This window comes from Jatropha curcas, chromosome 6 (genome assembly GCF_041381405.1).
Source record: "Jatropha curcas cultivar XTBG-Jc1 chromosome 6, XTBG_Jcur_1.0, whole genome shotgun sequence".
NCBI lineage: Eukaryota > Viridiplantae > Streptophyta > Magnoliopsida > Malpighiales > Euphorbiaceae > Jatropha > Jatropha curcas.
The window spans coordinates 16,438,135-16,444,984 of NC_143156.1; positions in this window are offsets into that span (position 1 = coordinate 16,438,135).

Sequence of the window (6,850 nt, forward strand, 5' to 3'; positions counted from 1 at the left end):
GTTGGGTATTGGCTTTGCCAAAGGTGGGCTAGGGTAGCTAGGGCAGATAAAGGGGCTATCATGATAGGGTGTTTTGTGACCCGCATTGCTATGTATTTACGAATATGGAACCCGGCTAGACCAATCTATGATAGTGTAGGAGGAGTGCGTGGGACCAGATTGGATTTGGATGTCATGATCCATATGAAATTGATCGAAAAAGTCAGAGATGCATATCAAATAGTAGGTGCTCAAGAGGATGATTCTGATGATGGAGAGGCTGAGGCCGCAGGTGGTGCTGCCATGGAGGAGGATAATCCTACCCCTTTCACTTCTTCTTTTGGTGCAGGTACATCCGGTGCTGGTCCATCCTTTCAAGGTACGTCAAATATGTCCAACGATGAAGTCCTTGCAAGGATGATGTCTTGAATGGACATATTTGACACACGCCTTAACGGGATGGAGACGATGATTGCAGACCGTTTCCAGTCCATCGAAATTATGAACGGAAGCCTTGATTCTAGGATGGATAAAATGCAAGGCCAGCTTCAGACCATTCTCCAGCTTTTACAGCCACCCCCACCACTAGAGCAGTGATGGATTTTTCACTTATCACTTGTTTCTTATTTTTATCTTTGGTTCTAATACAATGATCTGGTTGATTTTGTTTTATTTTTTTAGTTTGTCTGTTATTTAAACTCTTATAACTTTTAGTAGTTTCTTTTCTCTTAATGTTTAGTTTGCTCTTTTAGCTATGACATGTTCCAACACCCGTTCTATTGTATTTTTCAATACAATTTTGGTAAAGTTTCTTCTGCTCTCTTAGTGCTTTTCTTCTAATAATGCGATAAGTTTGGGGAAGTTATTTTGCACACATTGGGGACAATGTGCTTAATTGAATTGGGGGAAGGAAATTTTAGCTAAAAATTTTTTGTTTTTGCTTAACATGGTTGGAATGATTACGAGCAAGCTTGAAGGTTCTCATGTCTAGTAATAAGTGTTGAATTTAGTTGATTCTCAATTCTAGTATACTTAAGCTCTGAATTTGGAAATTTTGACTTAAACATGTTCATTGGTTTAAACTATCTGTTTCTAAAGATCCTAAAACACTGATTTTTGTGAAATTTTTGGTACATAGGCGTGTTTTAATCCAAAGCTATTTAAACCTTGGCATTCCTAGAACAAATTAGAATTCCCTTCGAGGCGAAAAATTTTAAATGCCTACATTTTAAAAGAGATGATTTAGGCATTCTTTGTTGAAACCCATATTTAGCATAAACCACCTAAGTTAAAAATATGACCTTTGCAACCAATTTTGAAGCCTGTAAACCATAAGATTTTCTTGTTCACCCTCAATAAACCGAGCCTTTACACCAATTCCAAATTCCTACCCTAAGTACAAAGGATTGTATGATCGAAAGATTCGACTTTTAATTAGAATATAGCAACAAAGAGGGAGAATTCTTCAAATGATACTAGCAAGTTTACCAAATAAGAAAAAATCAAAAAGAGACACATAAAAAGCAATCAAAAGGATTCAAGTTGAATTGAAAAAAAAAGCAAGGAAGAAAAGTACCAAAAGATTATGGAAAAACCTTGCCAAAATGTCTCTAGCTAGTAAAGAAAGTTCAAAATAAACACTCCCTGGAACCAGTAAAATTTTTGATTAAAATAGAATTCTGGATATTATACATTCTTTTGTACTCTTATTCTACCTTTTATCCTTTTTTTTAAGCAAAAATTTACACCACGGAAGCCCCATTACAACCCAAAATAAAGACCTTTTGATCTTTTAATCATATGCAGTTAAATTGTGGAGAAGGGATGACTAACTTTGCATATGGGAATGCCACATTTGCACTATCAATTGTCTTATTTTTAAAAGGTTAAAAATTCTTTGGATAATTCATTTCCTATTTATCATAAATTGAATGAGTATTAGTGTTGACAATCTCTTTAAACTTATATTTTAGTCAATGAACGTGCTTTATTTAAAAATTGAAATCAAGCTTAAATATGAGTAGCATGGAGAACAATTGATTTGTTCACTAAATTACTAATCATGATATCTTGAAGGTTTACGATTAAATCATCTCCAACCATGGTAAGCTAGTTTTGTCAAATTGTTTTTCTCTTAAAAATCTAGTTTTGTTGCTTGAGGACAAGCAATGGTTTAAGTTTGGGGAATTTTGATAGTGTTAATTCTATAGTATTTTTAATATAGTTTTTATTAGAATTTTAATAAGTTTTATCACTTTGCTTCGATTTTAAATTCATTTTTAGTATAATTTTGTTCAAAGCTTCCTTGATTCTTAACCCGCTTGATCTAAGAGAAAATTGTAGGAATTTGGCATAGAAAAGAACATTACAAGGCAAGATACTCAACCTCCAGCACACCCAAGCCGTGCTAGAAAGCACAACCGTGCTAAAAGCTAAGGAAATCAAGGGAGAGTCAGGAGTAAGCACGGTCTGGGTTGTGCCAAAAAGCACGGCCGTGCCTAAAAGGGGATTAAGGCGTGTCAAGTCTAGCACGCCCATAACATTCCAGGTGGGAAGGATAGAAGCAAGCACGCCCCAGCCTGTGCTAAGTGGCACGCCCGTGCCTCAAAGATTCATAAGGGTGTGCTTGTCCTGCACACCCCGTGCTTCACTAGCCAAACTTCCAGACTTAAGCACGCCCTAGCCGTGCATAATGGCACGCCCGTGCTTCGAAGACAGAACTAGTGTGATCTAAAGACGCAAATCAATCTTTTCCTCACACGGGCCCACCTCAAAGAGTTTCCTAAACGTACTAAATAAGACCTAGACCTATTTTGGAAGAGAAAGGAGTCTTAATTAAGAAGAAATCCAAGGCCTAAACAGTCATGATCTCCTATAGAAGACTTTGCACTAAATAAGGATTCTATTTCCTAAACGGAGTCAGATTTGCCTTCAGGAGCTCTATATAAAGAGGGAAACTTTTCATTGTAAGGGATCTCATTTTTGTGTTATTTTCTGCATAATTCTCTCTCTCTCAAAAGACTTCAAGCATCCAAAGGTTGTGCCAAGATTCAAGGAAGCCATCCACATAGCTGTGATCTAGTTTTTATCTCTAAACTCTTCATCTTATTTTTCTTTTCATTGTTATTGTTAAGTATGATAATTGATTTAAGTATGACTGAGTTTTATTTAATTATTATGTCCAGCTAAACTCTTATACTAGGGATTTGATATAACTTAATTCGATTCCAATTTATAATATTAGATTTGTTTTTCATTGTTCCTGTTATAATTTATTATTGTGCTTAAAGCTTCCAGGCAGAATTCTCCCCTGGATTGAATTATTTCAATAATCACTATCGGAAGAAGGGTTTTTGATATGAAAAAGATAATAAATTACTTGAGAATAATAACTAGATGCGGAAGCTATATGGTTTGACTCAAGGGGGGTTTTCATAAGTGAATGATCATTAGGTTATGAACTCACAAAACAACCACAAAACCCAAAGATCTGATTTGTGTTTGATTTCACTATTGGAAGATAGGTAATTAACTAGATTAAAATAACTAACAATACATCGGGAGAGCTTGTTAGTAACTCTAGGGTTGTTTCTCCTACTTGGACAATTAAAATTGATTAATGAACTAATAGAATAAGTTGGATAGAATTAAGTGAAATCAAATTCCCTAGTAATCTAAATCCCTGATTTCTTTTCACCTAAATTTTGTGCTTGATCTCTTTCTGTTTTTATTTTCAAATTTATTTTCCTTACAACAATTCTCCCTTATTATCTTTTAAATAATAATAGGTTAACATAATTTTGGTACTTGATATACAATCCCTGTGGATACGGTACTCTCTTACTCTATATTACTTGTTACGATTTTGTACACTTGCGAAAATCACTGTCAGCTGACTGTTGGCTGTTGACGCGTGGATTTAGGCCTCCACCTGACCCGATGATGATATGAGAACAAAGGATGAGGTTTCACAATAAACCAGAAGTGCCTAAATCAAAAATTGAATCAAACCGCCCAAAGGAAGTCTGACCCATGTTAGGGCTGCGTCACGCAGCTAATACCTGCGTGACGGCACTCTTAGCTGCGTCACGCAGCTCTAACGGGTCTGACACCCTTGGCGCGCGCCCGTGCAGTGGCCTGCACTGTTTGTATGGATACGCGGCAACTGTACGAAAAGTAAGTCGCGTCACGTAGGCTTACGGGTGCGTCACGCAGCTCATACCCGCGTGACGCGACTGCCCTGTCGCCCTAGCCATATAAATACTGCATTACACAGCAGAAACGGGACTTTTTTTAACCTTCCTCATTTTTCTCTCAAAAAGACTAAGGCATTTTAGACGAAAAGAAAAGGATTGCGGCTAGGATTTTCCTCAAATACTCCAGTGAGTACCTTTGAGTAAGATGAAGCCATTAGGCACATAGATTAAAAACTAAAAAAAAAAAAAGAAAAAAAAGAACATAAAAAAAGGGGGTTTAATTGTTAAGATTGGACGTTGGACACTTCTGGGATCGTGAAGTTTCATCATTAGATCAATCATATCGTATGCAATCCTCAAATCTGAGGGTTAGGTAATCATCTAATCCATCCTTTTACACTTTTAGTTATTTATTTGTGAAAATCCCATTTTCTTAGTATTTTAGTTAGTTTGGTTTTGATTAAATTTCATTTCGCCCATTTTTGAGCGTTTCTGAATCATATTAAACCTCTGTTGATAAAAGAAAACGTAAAAAGAGCAGTTTGAATGGTAGTTGCGGACCAGAGCAGCCGCGTCACGCAGCTATCACTTGCGTGACGCGACTATTCATGTCCAAAAGTCTCTAACCTGGATTGGACCACCTGCGTGACGCAGCTATTCGCAGACTCAGGATACTTTTGTGTTTAATGCGATGTTTTGAATGGATAATCAATAAAACTGAGAATATTAATAAGTCGTGAATAGTTCTGTCACGCAGCTAGGAGTTCCGTCACGCGACTGTTCTTCATAGAACAGCCGCGTAACGCAACTGTTCCTATTTCCAGTAACATAACAAGAGTTGCGCCATGCGATTGTTCTTTATAGAACACCTGCGTGACACGACTGTTCTAAAATTCCAGGATGAATAAAGGGAGCTGCGTCACGCGACTGTTCCTTATGGAACACCTGCGTGACGCGACTGTCCTAAAAATCCCAGTGTATTTTCCTATTTCACCTTAATTTTATATTATTAAGTGGGCTTTAATCTCAACTCAGAAAATGATCAAACATGGGCAAATTAAGTTTTAATCAAATCAAACCAATTAATTATTAATGATTTTTGAGGTTTTTAGGATTTATTTCCTTTTGCTTATTATTTATCAAATTATCAAATCCGGTTTGTGGCCCGCCTTTAACCATAAGGCAAGAGCGGGTCTTTTATTCTATTATGTGTTATGGATGGATGGTGGATGATATATCTTATTTGTGATGAATGCAATGGATGAAATTAATTCGGACGGTTAATTAATTTTCCACATAGGAACTCGGTTCGATTTATTCGGGTTGGGTTTAAATAATTGGCTTTTTCTAAAAATAAAATCAAATTAGAAATCATAGGTTAAAAGAGGCCGGTTTTCCGGGCGTCGGCTTCCAGCGGGCCGACGTACCCAATTCCCTTACCCAGAACCTCATCGGTTCGCCTGACCAGTCTTTTAAATAATTTGGCCTTGAATAAAATGGGTTAAAATGGAGTCACTTTTACAAAATAAAATCAAAACGGTCCCATTGCCGAAATAATGGGTGGCGACTTAAAATGTTTTTATAAGACCGATTTATCGGCATCGCGTATCCAAAAAAGGGTTCTTATCACCATTTTTCCAAAATAAATAATTAAATGCACATTCAAATAAATAAAACCTTTGATTTTCTCCGGGGGGGAAAACAGTTTGGCGACTTCACTGGGGATTTTGCACCCACTATCCCCGGTTGTTTCTAATAAACAATATAGTAGTTGCAATTAGGAATTGACTCCAAAAGCCTACTATTTCTAAAATAAAATTGGTTAGAAAAAGCCGATGGAAAATTATTAATCGTCCATATATGTTTAATTGCTTTCTTTTTCCTTTCATAGGATTTTTGCATTCACTTGCATTTCTCTCTTCTCACCTCATTCTACCCGTATCACCCTTCGGTACTGGTGTTAAGTTTGACGGTGGATCTAGCCTAGACCATGCGATGTGCATCCATCCGAGAATTAACGTTACTACCAACCGCAAGCCTAGTACCTTAAAGGTGCGTCAAAAGGAGTAGGCCCAACAAAAGCCCGAATCCTGTTTGCGGAACCCAGACTTTTGTTAAGCCCAATAAGACTAAAGCCAATGCATATAGGTCAAAGCCTTAGTTACTTCCCCTAAGGTCCACCCGATGCTATTTGCTGTTGAAATGCCGCATTCATTTCCGAGAGTTTATTCCGTCAATCTCAAAACCCCCTGTTGGTTGTTGAGATTAGACCAATACCTAGGAAATAGATGTCGGAATTTATACCAATGGAATCCGTGTGTGGGAGAAATAAGGTTGGAAGGCATGCATTTCCTATCTCCCGTTCCCCTGTTTGTTATAAACTGTACATATGTTGTGACATTCATGCACCATGTAACACCTTCCTTTTCAGCCATGCACTAATAAGAGCTAATGTTCGGTATGGACATTTGACCTTGATTTTGAGACCGGATTTCAAATTCGTTATGAATAATATGATGCAATTACTTATAGTGAACTAATACCCAAAAGAAAAGGGAGCTATAAGGGGGTTGCAGTTCTTTTGTATTTCAACATTTCTCGCATTATCTGAAAATAAGTGAGAGATTATAAAATTTTGTAACAAAATAACAGAAAATCCTGCTTGGGACCATATG